Below are 20,028 nucleotides of genomic sequence, written 5' to 3'. Positions count from 1 at the left end.
TTTTTCTAAATAATTGATGAGGTTGTGTAGGTTCTCTTTCTCTAATGGTTGGTCATGGTTTATGTTCTTCTGGTTTATTTTGTTTATCTAATATTATTTATGAACGTTTAGGTAGACGAAGATTATTAATTAACAAGGGTATAATTAATTTGATGCCAAGAATGGCTTTATGATGATTTCTTTTAATATCATCAAATATGGCTCCTCCTCCTTCTTTAAATTTGGTAGGTGAAATTAGATTATTAAATAGAATTATATCTTGATCTTCTTTTAGATTCTTTGCTTTGATTTTTTTATCTTTTTTTAGAGCTGTTTATACTTTGTATATATATTCTTATTCTCAGCATGGGAATTATTATTCTGGTGTTTATACTTGTTCTCTTGGTTATTTTCGTGAATATCATCTTTTACTTTTACATTGAATGCCTTTAAATATTCTCTGTTTAAAGGGTGAATATTTCTTTGTTTAGTTTGCTTAAGTATTTTAATTAAAAATATTGTTTTGTGGAATCAATGATATGAAGTTTTTCATCTTAGGCCGTGAATTTATTTTCTATTTGTTCTTTGAGTTTTTTTTCTTTGTTTATTTCGAGAACTATAATTTTTATTTTAGGTATTTATTATTTAATAATTGATTATAGAGTTTTTGTTGAGTGAGAGCTTTTCAATTTAAATGGTTCTATAGTTGTTATAACTTTAATTTTGGATTGAATATCTCTTATTTTTATATCTTTTGTTATATATATTTCTTCTTTGGTTATTTATTATAGAGAGGATTATATATCTGGTGAAAAGAAAATAAATCGTTTTATTATTCCTCATCGTAATCCAATTGATACAAATCCTGTATGTAATCCTTGATATGTTCCTTCTCGTACTACATCTCGTCATCATTGAATTATAGTTAGTAGGGTAATTCCAAATCCAATTATGAATAAGTTAATATTAAATAGGTGGAATCATTTTGCTAGTCCTGATACTAGGACTATTGCTCCAATTGCTCCTGTTAATGGTCAAGGTCTATAGTCTACTAAGTGGAATGGGTGTTTGAGTGAGTTGTTAACATAGGTTTAATATACTTCTCTAGAATATAGAGTTCTTAGAATTGAGAAAACATAGGCTTGAATTATTGCTACTGCTGATTCTAGAATTAATAGAAGTATTTGTCCAATAATTAGTAATGAGATTAAGTTTATTGCTATAGATGGTCCTGTGTTTCCTAATAAGGTTAATAATAAGTGTCCTGCAATTATATTTGCTGCCAACCGTACTGCTAATGTACCTGGTCGAATAACATTACTAATTGTTTCAATTAGTACTATAAATGATATTAATGCAGGCGGTGTACCTTGTGGTACAAGGTGTGTAAATATATGATTAGTATGGTTAGTTCATCCAAATAATATAAATCTTAGCCATATAGGTAGGGCAATTGCAAATGTTAATGCTAAATGTCTTGTTCTAGTAAAAATATAAGGGAATAATCCTATGAAATTGTTAAATAATATTATAATAAAAATTGTGATGAAAATGAATGTTGTTCCATTAAATGATTTTGGTCCAAGAAGTGTTTTAAATTCATTATGTAAGGTTAAATTTAGTTTATTTCAGATAATGTTAATTCGTGATGGTGTAAGTCAAAATAGTGATGGGATTAATAATAGTCCTAGAAATGTTCTAGTTCAATTTAATGATAAATTAAAGATGTTAGTTGATGGGTCAAATGTTGAGAATAGATTTGTTATCATTTTCAATTTAAGTTTTTTATTTCAATTGTTCCTTTTTCTGCTCTTTTAATAAGGTTAGGTTTAAATGAGAAGAAGTTTATTTGATTAAACAAGATTAATGTAGCTGAAAATATAATGAATAGTGAGAATCATATAAGAGGGGATATTTGAGGGATTTGGATATAATTTCCCCATCAGAAGTAGTCGTTAATTTACTATGATTTGGTTTAAGAGACCATTACTTACTTTCAGTCATCTGATGAATTTCAAGGTGTACTAATTTTTTTTAGTTACTTTAGATTGACACTCTAATGTTATTTATTTTAACTAACTCCTTAAATTATCTTAGATAATCACTTAATAAATAAATTTACTGAAGTTCTTTCAATTACAATTGGTATAAATCTGTGGTTTGCTCCACAGATTTCTGAGCATTGTCCAAAGAATAATCCAGGTCGATTTATTGTGAATGTTCCTTGATTTAACCGACCTGGCGTTGCATCAATTTTAACCCCTAATGCAGGAACTGCTCATGAGTGTAGAACATCTGATGCTCTTGTTAATACTCGTACTTCTGTATTAATTGGTAGGATTGTTCGGTAATCTACATCTAGTAGTCGGAATCCATCATTTTCTAGGGCATGTTCTGGTGTTATATAAGTGTCAAATTCTACGTCTATGAAGTCTGAATATTCATATCTTCAATATCATTGTCGTCCAATGGTTTTAATTGTAATTATTGCATCTACTGAATCATCAAGTAAATATAATAGTTGTAATGATGGAAGGGCAATAAAAATTAATGTAATTGCTGGTAAAGCTGTTCAGATTGTTTCAATTAAATGTCCATGAAGTATATTACGGTTAGTATAGGCAATAAATAATATATAACTTAGGGCATAACCTACAATTACTGTAATTAATAATAATACGACCATAGTATGATCATGAATGAATGATAATTGCTCCATTAATGGTGAAGCTCCATCTTGAAGAGATAAATTTGATCATGTTGCCATTAATAAATATTTTCTAATAAAAGGTCAAACCTTTATTTGTAGAGCTTAAATCTACTGCACTAATCTGCCAAATTAGAATCTAGAGATTAATGGTAATTCTGAGTAACTATGTTCTGCAGGAGGGTTATTTTGTAGTCATTCTGTTGATCTTCTTATGTTAGCTCTAAATATAATTGCTCGGTTTGTAATCATTCTTTCTCATATAATTACAATGAATATAATGATTCCTACAATAGAAATTGTAGACCCAATTCTTGATACTACGTTTCATGATGTATATGCGTCTGGGTAGTCAGAGTATCGTCGAGGTATTCCTGCTAATCCTAGGAAGTGTTGAGGAAAGAATGTTAAATTTACTCCAATGAATATAATTGTAAATTGGATTTTTAATCATGTATTATTTATAGTTAATCCTGTAAATAGTGGATATCATTGAATGACACCTCCTATAATTGCAAATACTGCTCCTATAGATAATACATAATGAAAGTGGGCTACTACATAATATGTATCATGTAATACAATATCAAGTGATGAATTTGCTAATACTAATCCTGTTAATCCACCAATTGTAAATAGGAAAATAAATCCTAGAGCTCATAATAATGGTGGATTGAACTTGAATTTAGTTCCATATAATGTAGCTAATCATCTAAATAACTTAATTCCTGTAGGTACAGCAATAATTATTGTTGCTGATGTAAAATATGCTCGTGTGTCAACATCCTTTCCTACTGTAAATATATGATGTGCTCATACAATAAATCATATTAGTCCAATTGATAGTATAGCATAAATTATACCTAATGTTCCAAATGATTCAATTTTTCCTCTTTCTTGACATACAATATGTGAAATAATTCCGAACCCCGGTAGAATTAAAATATAAACTTCTGGGTGTCCAAAGAATCAAAATAGATGTTGATATAGAATTGGGTCACCCCCTCCTGTAGGGTCAAAGAATGATGTATTTAAATTTCGATCTGTTAATAATATAGTAATAGCTCCTGCTAAAACTGGAAGTGAAAGAAGGAGAAGTAATGCTGTAATAGCTACAGATCATACAAATAAAGGTGTTTGATCTAAAGTTATACTTTCTGATCGTATATTAATTGCTGTTGTAATGAAATTCACTGCACCAAGAATAGATGATACACCTGCTAAGTGCAGTGAAAAAATAGCTAGATCTACAGATGCACCCCCGTGTGCAATAGCTCCTGCTAGAGGAGGGTAAACTGTTCATCCTGTACCAGCACCATTATCTACTATAGAAGATGTAAGAAGAAGGGTTAGTGAAGGTGGTAGTAATCAAAAACTGATATTATTTATTCGTGGAAATGCTATATCTGAAGCACCAATTATTAGTGGAACAAGTCAATTACCAAATCCACCAATTATAATAGGTATTACTATAAAGAAAATTATTACGAATGCGTGAGCTGTAATAATAACATTATAAATCTGGTCATCCCCAATTAGAGATCCGGGTTGGCCAAGTTCAGCACGAATAAGTATTCTTATTGATGTTCCTACTATTCCTGCTCATGCTCCAAATATGAAGTATAAAGTACCAATGTCCTTATGGTTTGTTGAGAATAATCATTTTTGCGGTAAGATGGCTGAATTTTAGGTGGTAGACTGTAAATCTACTTATGAGATGTTTTCTCTCTTATCATATTTAGGTCTTATATTCAATTATGATTCTAGACTGCAATTCTAGAGGTGTAAAATTTTACTAAGGCCTAAAAGATTATTCTTTTAATTATAACTTTGAAGGTTATTAGTTTGATTAACTTAAGTCCTTAGTGTAATGAAATTAAGGTTGATGTTGAAATCAATCCTATTGTTGAAATTATTACTGTTATAGGAAGAATGATTCTTGATTTTTGGGACTTTATCTTTATAGATCACGAATTTTCTGTGTATGATATAATTAGAGCTGAGAATCTAATACGTATATAGTAGTAGAGTGTAATTGTAGTTAATACAACTATAATAGTTATAATAGTTGTTATATTGTTTTCTATTAATGATTGTATTACAATTCATTTTGGTAAGAATCCAAGGAATGGTGGTAGTCCACCTAAAGATAATAAAGATAAGAATATTATGAATTTAATTTCGGTTTTTATATTTCTGGCTGAATAAAATTGATTTATGAAAAATAAATTTATTTGCTTAAATAATAAAACTATAATTAATCTTAATAGTGAGTAAATAATGAAGTATAGTTCTCAGATGTTTTCTCTGACTGTTAATGATCTAATTATTCAACCTAGATGTCTGATTGATGAATATGCTAAAAGTTGTCGTAAGGATGTTTGATTTAAACCTCCTATTGCCCCAATAATAATTCTTAAGATAATAATTGTTCAAATAAAAGTTCTTAATTGAATATAATAAGATAAGACCATTATTGGGGCGATTTTTTGTCATGTTATTAATGTTAAACAATTATTTCATCTTGATGCTCCTATAACTTCTGGAAATCAGAAATGGAAAGGTGCAGCTCCAATCTTTAATAATAGTCTAGATCTAATTATTATTGATGGGATAAATTCTGTTTCCCATCCCATGGGATATTTTATTTGAATCAGCAAAATTGAAAATAATAATATTGTCGATGCTATTGCTTGGACAATAAAATATTTAATTGATGATTCATTTATTATTATATTTTTATTTCTTGTTAGGAGCGGAATAAATGAAAGTAAGTTGATCTCAAGTCCTATTCAAACCCCAAATCAGGAATTTGATGAAATGGACAGGATCGTTCCTATCATTAATGTTGATAGGAAGAGAAGTTTTGTAGAGTTGTTGGTCATTAAAAAGGAGAGGATTGATACCTCTATAAATGGGGTATGAACCCATTAGCTTGTTTAGCTTACCTTTTTACATTAAGGTGTATGATGCACGTTAGTTTTTGATACTAAAGGAGGTAGTTTAATTCTATCTTATGTAATTTTAATGAAGGTAATTTTATTTACTTTATTTACCCTATCAAGGTAACCCTTTAATCAGGCACTTCATTTATTTAATATATAAATCTAAAGTTTTTTTTTGAAATTCTTTTATGTATTATTTTGTTTAATTAGGATTAATTTATCCTGCTCATTTTATTTTTTTTATATATATATATAATAAATAATTTATATTAATATATTACATTTAATTGAAATTAAAGTATTATAAGTTCATCTTACCATTATCAATTGATTATTTTCATGCAATTATTTACCTAGGATTATAGCTACTTATGTTTTTAGCTTAAAATAGGTTATTATAATATAATATATATAATAATATGTAATTTAATATTTAATATTATTACAATTGGATATAATAAATAAAATTATTAATTTAAATATAAAATATTATAATTAATATAAATAATTATATTAATTATAATAATATAATTATGTAAATTATCTATAATTAGATTATTTAACTAATATATATGAAAGTTAACTTAATATAAAAAAAAGAATTCATATTAATAACATATTATATTAAATTACATAATTGTATAAAATATATTTATTATATTATTTAATCTTTCTTTATTTATTAGTGAAAAGAAAGATTAAATAAGAAAGAATATAATACATTTATTGCTATACATGTTCCATATTAATCTTTAATTATATATAATAGAGAAGTTGTTGTGGTCATACATAGGGGCGTTTCTTTTTTTTTTTGTTAATGTTTGTGGTTTTTTTCTTTTTTTTTTCTTTAAATATTTGAATCTTTTATTTTTTCCTGAATTAATAGATTTAAAATTTTCTTATTTTTTATTTTTAAAAGTTTTATTCTTGCTTGTTTATTCACTTTTTCTTGGTATTATATGTAAGTTTTGTTAGACTAAATGTTCTTTTTGCAGTAATTTGATTTAATTATCAAGTGATTTTGGATTTAGCAATTGATTTAGTATCGGCATAATTCGTGCCAGCAGCCGCGGTTATACGATAGATACAAGTGAATATTATTGGTTAAAACAGTTGTTTATATTATTAGGGTTGAAATATAAATTTGTAAGGTGAAATGTTAAAATTTATTTGTGGCCCTTTTTATGAATCTGTGAAATTTAAATAATAAACTAGGATTAGATACCCTATTATTTTAAATGTTAATTATATTTACCAGGGTACTATTAGTTAAGGTCTTTAAACCCAAAGAATTTGGCGGTATCTCATTCCATTCAGAGGAACCTACCCCATGATTGATAATACACGATTTACTCAACTTAATTTATTTGTTTGTATATCTCCGTTATCAGAGAATCTTTTTAGAGTTATAATTCTCAAGATTTATAATTATAAAATATTTCAGGTCAAGGTGCAGCTTATAGTTAAGAGGAGGTGGGTTACAATAGATTTTTGTTTATAACGAATTTGATAGTGAAATACTGTTAATGAAGGTGGATTTGATAGTAATTTAATTTATTTAATTTAACTGATATTGGCTCTGAGATGTGTACACATCGCCCGCCGCTCTCATTATTGATTATTCTATTTTATTTTAAAGTAGCTTCAATTTAGATGAGATAAGTCGTAACATAGTAGATGTACTGGAAAGTGTATCTAGGAAGAGTTTCAAGATATAACTTATTAGTAAAGTGTTTCATTTACACTGAAAATTTTTCTGTGCAAATCAGGATATCTTGATTATTTATTTTATTATATTTATTTTTTGTTTATTTAATTATTTAATATAAATAATTATATTGTATTTTTGTCTTAGTATATTTTATAGAATTGATTTTTTAAATTATAGTTTATTGGTAATGTAAGTGTTTTATGAAATATTATTTTAAATTTTTTTAAGTAGATTTTATTTATTGTACCTTTTGTATCAGGGTTTATCAAAATTTTAGTATTTATTTTACTTGTCTCGATTTGGGTTGATTTATAAATAATTTATAGTTCATGTATCATAATTATTATTAAATTATTTATAGAAATGAGATGTTAATCGTTTCCCAAGATATCTAGTTTCTTAAGAAAAAATTTAATTTTTTAAAGTTATTTGTTTGTATTTAATTTTTTAAGTAAAAATATTAACTTATTTATTCTTTAAGGGATAAGCTTTGAAGTTAATAACCTATAATTTATTTTATAGAAATATAATAGTAAGCTTTAAACCAGCTATCTTTAAGATTACGTTTTAGTTCATTATTTTTTATTTTGATTTTATAAATATTTTAGGTTTTTTATTAAGATTATTAATTTAATTTTAAAATTTTTGTAATAATGATAGAATTAGTATATTTATTTATATGAAATTTTTACCTTGTGAACTTATTATAAGGAACTAGGCAAAATAGATTTCCACCTGTTTATCAAAAACATGTCCTCTTGTTTATATTTTGAGGTCTGGCCTGCTCACTGAGCGTATTTTTAAAGAGCCGCGGTATTTTGACCGTGCAAAGGTAGCATAATCATTAGTCTCTTAATTAGTGGCTGGAATGAATGGCTTGACGAGAAATCAACTGTCTCTTAATAAATTTTTGAATTTAACTTTTGAGTCAAAAGGCTTAAATTCTTCTTTAGGACGAGAAGACCCTATAGAGCTTGACATTTTACTTTTATATAGTTTTTTGTTTGTCTTTCTATATTTAATGATGATGTTTTGTTGGGGTGACATGAAGAATAGATAAACTCTTCATTATTATATCATTTATTTATGTTTGTTATTTTGATCCATAATTTATCATCATAAGATTAAGTTACCTTAGGGATAACAGCGTAATTGTTTTTGAGAGCTCATATCGACAAAGCAGATTGCGACCTCGATGTTGGATTAAGAAAAATTTTGGGTGCAGGAGCCCAATGATTAGGTCTGTTCGACCTTTAAATTCTTACATGATCTGAGTTCAGACCGGCGTGAGCCAGGTCGGTTTCTATCCTAAGATTGTTAATCCATATTAGTACGAAAGGACCATATGGTTAAAATATTTTTTGTTATATTGATTAATATTAATTTATTTACTATTTTGACAGATTAATGTGTTGAATTTAGAATTCATTTATGTAGATTTTTTCTACAAATAGTATTGATACTTTATGATTTATTTATATTTATTTTGAATTTTCTTTTATTGGTTATTTGTGTTTTAATTAGTGTTGCCTTTTTAACTTTATTAGAGCGTAAGGTTTTAGGTTATATTCAGATTCGAAAGGGTCCAAATAAGGTAGGTTTCGTTGGAATTCCTCAGCCATTTAGAGATGCTATTAAGTTAATTTGTAAGGAGCAGCCAATTCCTATTATATCTAATTACCTACTTTATTATTTTTCCCCTGTTTTTAATTTAATGATTTCTTTAGCCGTTTGAGTAATTTTTCCTTATTTAACTTATATGTGTTCTTTTTCTTATGGATTTTTATTTTTTTTATGTTGTACTAGATTAGGTGTTTATACTGTTATAATTGCTGGTTGATCTTCTAATTCAAATTATTCATTATTAGGTTCTCTTCGTTCTGTTGCTCAAACAATTTCTTATGAAGTTAGTTTAGCTTTAATTTTATTGTCTTTAATTATTTTAATTGGTAGTTTTAATATGTTTGATTTTATAAACTATCAGCTTTATTGTTGATTTATTATTATTTCTTTTCCTTTAGCTTTAGCTTGTTTTGCTTCTTGCTTAGCTGAAACTAATCGTACTCCTTTTGATTTTGCTGAAGGGGAATCTGAGTTAGTTTCAGGATTTAATATGGAGTATGGTGTGGGTGGTTTTACTTTAATTTTTTTAGCTGAATATACTAGAATTGTCTTCATAAGAATGTTATTGGCTTTAATTTTTTTGGGCGGTGATTTTTATTCTTTTATATTTTTTATTAAGCTTGCTATTATATCTTTTGGTTTTATTTGGGTTCGTGGAACATTACCACGGTTCCGTTATGATAAATTAATGTACTTAGCTTGAAAAAGTTTTTTACCTTTATCTTTGAATTTTTTTATTTTCTTTGTTGGTTTAAAGATTTTATTTATCTCATTTGTTTAGTGAAATTTTTTGAGAAAAGTTAATAGAAGAGTTAAACTTCTAATTTTATGTTTTCAAAACATATGCTTTTCCTAAGCTAATTAACTTTATTCCTTAATTAATTTATCTCATGCATTTGCGACATGGACATTAATTAAGAAATATGTGAAGTAAATAATTGTTAAGATTTGACCTGTTATAATATAAGGTTCTTCAACAGGTCGTTTACCAATTCACGTTAGTAAGCATACAACAACTACTATAATTCAGAATAAAATTTGATTAATAGGGTAAAATTGAATGCCTTGGAATGGTGTTTTATTATAAAATGGTAAAATTATTAAGATTCTAATTGATAAAAATAATGCAATAACACCTCCTAACTTATTAGGGATAGATCGTAGAATTGCATATGCAAATAGGAAATATCATTCTGGTTGAATGTGAACTGGTGTTACTAATGGGTTGGCAGGTACAAAGTTATCTGGATCTCCTAATAGGTAAGGATTAATTAAACATAGTATAATTAATAATGATGTTATTATTACAAATGTAATAGAATCCTTAAAGGTAAAGTATGGATGGAATGGAATTTTTTCAATATCTCCATTTAGTCCAAGAGGATTATTAGATCCTGTTTGGTGAAGAAAAAATAAATGAATTGCTGCTATAGCAGCATTAATAAATGGTAATACAAAGTGGAATGTGAAGAATCGATTTAATGTTGCATTATCAACATCGAATCCTCCTCATACTCATTGGACTAAATCTGTTCCTAAGTATGGGATTGCTGATAATAAATTAGTAATTACTGTTGCACCTCAAAAAGATATTTGGCCTCAGGGTAAGACATATCCTATAAATGCAGTTGCTAAAACTAAAAATAAAATCACTGTACCAATTATTCAGGTATGTATATATATATAAGATCCATAGTAAATTCCCCGTCCTACATGTAAGTAAATACAAATAAAAAATATAGATGCTCCATTTGCGTGTAAGGTTCGGATAATTCAACCATTATTTACGTCTCGGCAGATGTGTACTACACTACTGAATGCTATTTCAATATTTGATGTATAATGTATAGCTAAAAATAGTCCAGTTACGATTTGAATTACCAAACATAACCCTAATAGGGATCCAAAATTTCATCTAAATGAAATATTTGTTGGGGCAGGTAAGTCAATTAAAGAGTTATTAATAATTTTAATTAAAGGATGTCTTAATCGTAAGGGTTTATTCATTAGTAATTATCTTATTTTACGAATAGGTCCCTGATTAATATTGGTGATTTTAACAACTGCTAGTAGTGCTAAAAATAAATAAATTATTATTATTATTGTAATAATGAATGTTGGTCTATTATATAATTTTTCTAAAGATATTGTTATTTCTTGATAATTGATTGAATTATCAATATTTATAGTTTCGGTGTTTTTGAAAAAGTCTATAAATATAGATATATCTAGAATAATTAATATTAATATGATAAATACTCACATTATTAATGTAATAATTATAGTGATTGATTTAGGCTGAAATATTTCGTTTGATGCAATTCTTGTAATGTAAATAAATAATACTAGTATACCACCAAGAAATGTAAAAATAAAATATATGATAATCAATATCTTTCTATTATTGTTCCTGTTATTAATCCAACTAGGAAGGTTTGAAGGATAATAAAAAGCATTATTGATATTGGGTGTCTTAATTTAATAAAATTAATATTTATTACATTTGATAATGATATAATTATTATTTTGATCATTTCAGGGGTTAGTTTATTTAAAATACCGGTTTTGGGGACCGATGATGGAAGCTTTTCCACCTCTGAAGTTTTAAAAGTGGGGGCTGGACTTATTTCCGGTTTACAAGACCGGCGTTTTTTTAAACTACTAAACTAATGTTTGTATTCTCTATTTTTACTTCTTTATTGATTTATTTTGCTGGTGTTTATGTTTTTTCTTCTAAACGTAAACATTTATTAATGGTTCTTTTGAGATTAGAATATATTGTTCTTTCTTTATTTATGTTAGTTATTGTTTTTCTTATTGAGTTTGATTATGATTATTTTTTTCCTGTTATTTTTTTAGTTTTTCTGTTTGTGAGGGTGCTTTAGGTCTTTCTATTTTAGTTTCAATAATTCGTTCTCATGGTAATGATTTTTTTAATTCTTTTGGTTTATCTTTATGTTAAAGTATTTATTTATAACTATTTTTTTGATCCCTCTCCGTTTATTAAATAATTGTTGATGGTTGGTTCATTCTTTAATGTTTCTGTCGGGTTTTGTTTTTATAATTTGTGTTTATTCATATGCTGATTTGAATATAATTAGATATTATTTTGGTATTGATTATTTTTCTTTTAGTTTAATTTTACTTAGTTTTTGGATTTGTTCTTTAATAATCACTGCTAGAGGTTCAGTTTATTTAAGTTCATATCATTCTAATTTTTTTGTTTTTATGGTTTTGATTTTAATAATTATGCTTTATTGTTCATTTGCTAGATTAAGTCTTCTTTCTTTTTATATTTTTTTTGAGGCTAGATTAGTTCCTACTTTACTTTTAATTTTGGGTTGGGGTTATCAACCTGAGCGTTTGCAGGCTGGTGTTTATTTAATTTTTTATACTTTGGTTGCTAGATTACCTTTATTATTAGTTTTATTTAAGGTTTATGATTTTTCTAATACTTTATATTTTCCTTTATTGGTTGATTTTGGTTCTTATTATTTTATGTTTTATGTATTTATAATTTTGGCTTTTTTAGTTAAGATACCTATGTTTTTGGTTCATTTATGACTTCCTAAGGCTCATGTAGAGGCCCCTATTTCAGGTAGAATAATTCTTGCTGGTGTTTTATTAAAGTTAGGTGGTTATGGTATTTTTCGTGTTATAAAGGTTATTTCTTATTTGGGTTTAAAGTTTAATTATTTTTGATTGTCTTTAGGTTTATCTGGGGGTGTTATTGTATGATTTATTTGTTTTCGTCATGTTGATTTAAAGTCTTTAATTGCATATTCTTCTGTTGCTCATATAAGAATGGGTATTGGTGGATTGATGACTATGAATTGATGAGGTTGTGTAGGTTCTCTTTCTCTAATGGTTGGTCATGGTTTATGTTCTTCTGGTTTATTTTGTTTATCTAATATTATTTATGAACGTTTAGGTAGACGAAGATTATTAATTAACAAGGGTATAATTAATTTGATGCCAAGAATGGCTTTATGATGATTTCTTTTAAGATCATCAAATATGGCTGCTCCTCCTTCTTTAAATTTGGTAGGTGAAATTAGATTATTAAATAGAATTATATCTTGATCTTCTTTTAGATTCTTTGCTTTGATTTTTTTATCTTTTTTTAGAGCTGTTTATACTTTGTATATATATATTCTTATTCTCAGCATGGGAATTATTATTCTGGTGTTTATACTTGTTCACTTGGTTATTTTCGTGAATATCATCTTTTACTTTTACATTGATTGCCTTTAAATATTCTCTGTTTAAAGGGTGAATATTTCTTTGTTTAGTTTGCTTAAGTATTTTAATTAAAAATATTGTTTTGTGGAATCAATGATATGAAGTTTTTCATCTTAGGCCGTGAATTTATTTTCTATTTGTTCTTTGAGTTTTTTTCTTTGTTTATTTCGAGAACTATAATTTTTATTTTAGGTATTTATTATTTAATAATTGATTATAGAGTTTTTGTTGAGTGAGAGCTTTTCAATTTAAATGGTTCTATAGTTGTTATAACTTTAATTTTGGATTGAATATCTCTTATTTTTATATCTTTTGTTATATATATTTCTTCTTTGGTTATTTATTATAGAGAGGATTATATATCTGGTGAAAAGAATATAAATCGTTTTATTATTATTGTTTTAATATTTATTCTTTCTATAGGTTTTTTAATTATTAGTCCTAATTTAATTAGAATTTTATTAGGTTGAGATGGTTTAGGTTTAGTTTCTTATTGTTTAGTTATTTATTATCAAAATGTAAAATCTTATAGTGCTGGTATATTAACTGCACTTTCTAATCGTATTGGTGATGTTGCTATTTTAATTTCTATTGCATGAATGTTAAATTTTGGTGATTGAAATTATATTTATTATTATGATTTTATTTCTAATTCTTTTGAAATAAAGCTCATTACTATATTAATTGTTTTAGCAGCTATAACTAAGAGAGCTCAGATTCCTTTCTCTTCATGACTTCCTGCTGCTATAGCAGCTCCTACTCCTGTTTCTGCTTTAGTTCATTCTTCTACTCTTGTTACTGCTGGTGTTTATTTATTAATTCGTTTTAGACCAATATTGGATACTTATAATTGTGGTTGATTTTTACTTTTAATTGGTTGTATAACTATATTTATGGCTGGATTGGGCGCTAATTTTGAGTTTGATTTAAAGAAGATTATTGCTCTTTCTACTTTAAGACAACTTGGTTTAATAATAAGAATTTTGGCTATAGGTTATCCAAAGCTTGCATTTTTTCATTTATTGGCTCATGCTTTATTTAAGGCATTATTATTTATATGTGCAGGTTCAATAATTCATAATTTGAAGGATTCTCAGGATATTCGTTTTATAGGATCAATTGTTAATTTCATACCTTTAACTTCAGTTTGTTTTAATGTTTCTAGTTTATCTTTGTGTGGAATACCTTTTTTAGCGGGATTTTATTCAAAGGATTTAATTCTTGAGATGGTTTGTTTAAGATGAATTAATTGTTTAATTTTTTTTCTTTATTTTTTTTCTACTGGTTTAACTGCTTCTTATTCTTTTCGTTTGTTTTATTATTCAATATCTGGTGATAATAATTTTTATTCTAGATTTTCTTTTGATGATAAGGGTTATTATATTTAATTTGGAATAATTGGTCTATTGTTTGTTGCTGTTTTTGGTGGTAGTCTTTTATCTTGATTAATTTTTCCTATTCCTCATGTGATTGCTTTACCTTATTATTTAAAGTTTTTAACTATTACAGTTGTTATTTTAGGTGCTTATTTAGGTTATCTTATTTCTAATTTTGATTTTTCTCATAATCTATTTTCTTTAAGTATACTTTCTTTTGTTAGATTTGCTGGTTCTATATGATTTATACCTTTTCTTTCAACTAAGTTTATTAGATATATTCCTTTAAAAATAGGTTATTATTCATCTAACTCATTTGATTATGGTTGAGGTGAATTACTTGGTGGTCAAGGTTTATATAGATTATTTATTTATTTAATTGGTTATATTCAAGGTTGATATGATTCTAATTTCAAGATTTATCTTTTAACTTTTATTTTTTGAATATTTATTTTGGTAATATTGTTTTTCGTTTACTTACATAGCTTATAATTAGAGCGTGACACTGAAGATGTTAAGGAAGTATTTTTACTTTTAAGTATTTATAAATATAGATATGTTATTTTTACAGTGAAAATGTAATGTTTTATTTAAACTATATAAATTTTAGAAATGTTAACGGAGTTTAACCGCTAATATAAAAAGTTAGCAGCTTTCATATTGGCTTTACATTTCCTTAATTGGAACTATTATAGTTCAATTATATTATTAACAGTAATACGCCTCTTTTTGGCTTCAATTAATAAGAATAAGGGTAGTACATACCAATCTTCCAGGTCGAAACTGACTGCAATATTTCGCTTCTTATTCTATTTAAGGTTGATTGATAATATCAATACTTTTTGAATGCAACCCAAATGTTATATTTAACTACAACCCTTTATTCTGCTCATTGTAATGCTCCTTGGTTTCATTCATGTTATAGTCCTCCTAATAGAACTAGAATAAAAAATATTGTTGATACTGTTCAGATTATAATGTCTGAAGTTTTAAAAATAATTACAATTGGTAGAATTAGTGCAATTTCTACATCAAAAATTAAAAAGATTACTGCGATTAGGAAGAATCGTATTGAGAATGGTATTCGTGCTGATCTTTTTGGATCAAACCCACATTCAAATGGTGATCTTTTTTCTCGATCATTAATTAATTTTTTTGATAGTGTTGTTGCCAGGATTATAACAATTATTGGAATAATAAATCTAATGAAAACTCTTGTTGATAGAATTAGAATTGTTTTTCTTGATTTATATCAAGCTTTCTGTTTGGAAGTCAAATGTACTATTTATACTAGAAAAACAATTATCTACCTCATCAATAAATAGAGATATATAAGAATAATCATACTACGTCTACGAAGTGTCAGTATCATGCTGCTGCTTCAAATCCAAAGTGATGTCTTGGTGAAAATTGATTTATTGAGTGTCGAAGTAGACATGTTGATAAAAAGATTGTTCCAATAATTACGTGTAAACCATGGAATCCTGTTGCAACAAAGAATGTTGATCCATAAACTGCATCTGCAATGGTAAAAGGTGCTTCTCAATATTCATATGCTTGAAGTATTGTAAAGTATAGTCCTAATAACACTGTGAAGAATAATCCTTGTAGTGCTTGAGTATGATTAGATTCCATTAAACTATGATGTGCTCATGTTACTGTTACTCCTGATGCTAAAAGAATAGCTGTATTAAGTAATGGAATTTGTATAGGGTTAAAGGGTTGAATTCCTATTGGAGGTCATAGTATTCCTAGTTCAATTGTTGGTGCTAATCTTCTTCTAAAGAATGCTCAAAAAAAAGAAACGAAAAATAATACCTCTGATGCAATAAATAAAATTATTCCTCATCGTCATCCAATTGATACAAATGCTGTATGTAATCCTTGATATATTCCTTCTCGTACTACATCTCGTCATCATTGAATTATAGTTAGTAGGGTAATTCCAAATCCAATTATGAATAAGTTAATATTAAATAGGTGGAATCATTTTGCTAGTCCTGATACTAGGACTATTGCTCCAATTGCTCCTGTTAATGGTCAAGGTCTATAGTCTACTAAGTGGAATGGGTGGTTTGAGTGAGTTGTTAACATAGGTTTAATATACTTCTCTAGAATATAGAGTTCTTAGAATTGAGAAAACATAGGCTTGAATTATTGCTACTGCTGATTCTAGAATTAATAGAAGTATTTGTCCAATAATTAGTAATGAGATTAAGTTTATTGCTATAGATGGTCCTGTGTTTCCTAATAAGGTTAATAATAAGTGTCCTGCAATTATATTTGCTGCCAACCGTACTGCTAATGTACCTGGTCGAATAACATTACTAATTGTTTCAATTAGTACTATAAATGATATTAATGCAGGCGGTGTACCTTGTGGTACAAGGTGTGTAAATATATGATTAGTATGGTTAATTCATCCAAATAATATAAATCTTAGCCATATAGGTAGGGCAATTGCAAATGTTAATGCTAAATGTCTTGTTCTAGTAAAAATATAAGGGAATAATCCTATGAAATTGTTAAATAATATTATAATAAAAATTGAGATGAAAATGAATGTTGTTCCATTAAATGATTTTGGTCCAAGAAGTGTTTTAAATTCATTATGTAAGGTTAAATTTAGTTTATTTCAGATAATGTTAATTCGTGATGGTGTAAGTCAAAATAGTGATGGGATTAATAATAGTCCTAGAAATGTTCTAGTTCAATTTAATGATAAATTAAAGATGTTAGTTGATGGGTCAAATGTTGAGAATAGATTTGTTATCATTTTCAATTTAAGTTTTTTATTTCAATTGTTCCTTTTTCTGCTCTTTTAATAAGGTTAGGTTTAAATGAGAAGAAGTTTATTTGATTAAACAAGATTAATGTAGCTGAAAATATAATGAATAGTGAGAATCATATAAGAGGGGATATTTGAGGGATTTGGATATAATTTTCCATCAGAAGTAGTCGTTAATTTACTATGATTTGGTTTAAGAGACCATTACTTACTTTCAGTCATCTGATGAATTTCAAGGTGTACTAATTTTTTTTAGTTACTTTAGATTGACACTCTAATGTTATTTATTTTAACTAACTCCTTAAATTATCTTAGATAATCACTTAATAAATAAATTTACTGAAGTTCTTTCAATTACAATTGGTATAAATCTGTGGTTTGCTCCACAGATTTCTGAGCATTGTCCAAAGAATAATCCAGGTCGATTTATTGTGAATGTTCCTTGATTTAACCGACCTGGCGTTGCATCAATTTTAACCCCTAATGCAGGAACTGCTCATGAGTGTAGAACATCTGATGCTCTTGTTAATACTCGTACTTCTGTATTAATTGGTAGGATTGTTCGGTTATCTACATCTAGTAGTCGGAATCCATCATTTTCTAGGGCATGTTCTGGTGTTATATAAGTGTCAAATTCTACGTCTATGAAGTCTGAATATTCATATCTTCAATATCATTGTCGTCCAATGGTTTTAATTGTAATTATTGCATCTACTGAATCATCAAGTAAATATAATAGTCGTAATGATGGAAGGGCAATAAAAATTAATGTAATTGCTGGTAAAGCTGTTCAGATTGTTTCAATTAAATGTCCATGAAGTATATTACGGTTAGTATAGGCAATAAATAATATATAACTTAGGGCATAACCTACTATTACTGTAATTAATAATAATACGACCATAGTATGATCATGAAAGAATGATAATTGCTCCATTAATGGTGAAGCTCCATCTTGAAGAGATAAATTTGATCATGTTGCCATTAATAAATATTTTCTAATAAAAGGTCAAACCTTTATTTGTAGAGCTTAAATCTACTGCACTAATCTGCCAAATTAGAATCTAGAGATTAATGGTAATTCTGAGTAACTATGTTCTGCAGGAGGGTTATTTTGTAGTCATTCTGTTGATCTTCTTATGTTAGCTCTAAATATAATTGCTCGGTTTGTAATCATTCTTTCTCATATAATTACAATGAATATAATGATTCCTACAATAGAAATTGTAGACCCAATTCTTGATACTACGTTTCATGATGTATATGCGCCTGGGTAGTCAGAGTATCGTCGAGGTCAAAGAATGATGTATTTAAATTTCGATCTGTTAATAATATAGTAATAGCTCCTGCTAAAACTGGAAGTGAAAGAAGGAGAAGTAATGCTGTAATAGCTACAGATCATACAAATAAAGGTGTTTGATCTAAAGTTATACTTTCTGATCGTATATTAATTGCTGTTGTAATGAAATTCACTGCACCAAGAATAGATGATACACCTGCTAAGTGCAGTGAAAAAATAGCTAGATCTACAGATGCACCCCCGTGTGCAATAGCTCCTGCTAGAGGAGGGTAAACTGTTCATCCTGTACCAGCACCATTATCTACTATAGAAGATGTAAGAAGAAGGGTTAGTGAAGGTGGTAGTAATCAAAAACTTATATTATTTATTCGTGGAAATGCTATATCTGGTGCACCAATTATTAGTGGAACAAGTCAATTACCAAATCCACCAATTATAATAGGTATTACTATAAAGAAAATTATTACGAATGCGTGAGCTGTAATAATAACATTATAAATCTGGTCATCCCCAATTAGAGATCCGGGTTGGCCAAGTTCAGCACGAATAAGTATTCTTATTGATGTTCCTACTATTCCTGCTCATGCTCCAAATATGAAGTATAAAGTACCAATGTCCTTATGGTTTGTTGAGAATAATCATTTTTGCGGTAAGATGGCTGAATTTTAGGTGGTAGACTGTAAATCTACTTATGAGATGTTTTCTCTCTTATCATATTTAGGTCTTATATTCAATTATGATTCTAGACTGCAATTCTAGAGGTGTAAAATTTTACTAAGGCCTAAAAGATTATTCTTTTAATTATAACTTTGAAGGTTATTAGTTTGATTAACTTAAGTCCTTAGTATAATGAAATTAAGGTTGATGTTGAAATCAATCCTATTGTTGAAATTATTACTGTTATAGGAAGAATGATTCTTGATTTTTGGGACTTTATCTTTATAGATCACGAATTTTCTGTGTATGATGTAATTAGAGCTGAGAATCTAATACGTATATAGTAGTAGAGTGTAATTGTAGTAAATACTACTATAATAGTTATAATAGTTGTTATATTGTTTTCTATTAATGATTGTATTACAATTCATTTTGGTAAGAATCCAAGGAATGGTGGTAGTCCACCTAAAGATAATAAAGATAAGAATATTATGAATTTAATTTCGGTTTTTATATTTCTGGCTGAATAAATTTGATTTATGAAAAATAAATTTATTTGCTTAAATAATAAAACTATAATTAATCTTAATAGTGAGTAAATAATGAAGTATAGTTCTCAGATGTTTTCTCTGACTGTTAATGATCTAATTATTCAACCTAGATGTCTGATTGATGAATATGCTAAAAGTTGTCGTAAGGA

At 27.2% G+C, this 20,028-nt stretch overlaps 2 long non-coding RNA genes and 1 pseudogene across 2 annotated transcripts in view; 2 read left to right on the top strand and 1 right to left on the bottom strand.

Moving 5' to 3' along the window:
- LOC126306492 (uncharacterized) overlaps positions 1 to 19,318 on the top strand; it is a 267,731-nt gene extending 248,413 nt beyond the window's left edge. The window contains exon 2 of the long non-coding RNA XR_007553563.1: positions 18,665 to 19,318. This is a non-coding gene — a long non-coding RNA (uncharacterized LOC126306492). The remainder of the gene's footprint in view (positions 1 to 18,664) is intronic.
- The window catches only part of LOC126306445 (NADH-ubiquinone oxidoreductase chain 5-like), a 325,608-nt pseudogene that overhangs the window by 268,779 nt on the left and 36,801 nt on the right, over positions 1 to 20,028 (top strand).
- The window catches only part of LOC126306477 (uncharacterized), a 254,518-nt gene that overhangs the window by 203,935 nt on the left and 30,555 nt on the right, over positions 1 to 20,028 (bottom strand). The window lies entirely within an intron of this gene.

The sequence above is a fragment of the Schistocerca gregaria genome, unplaced genomic scaffold (assembly GCF_023897955.1).
Source record: "Schistocerca gregaria isolate iqSchGreg1 unplaced genomic scaffold, iqSchGreg1.2 ptg000333l, whole genome shotgun sequence".
NCBI lineage: Eukaryota > Metazoa > Arthropoda > Insecta > Orthoptera > Acrididae > Schistocerca > Schistocerca gregaria.
This window is presented reverse-complemented; position numbering and strand designations above follow the sequence as displayed.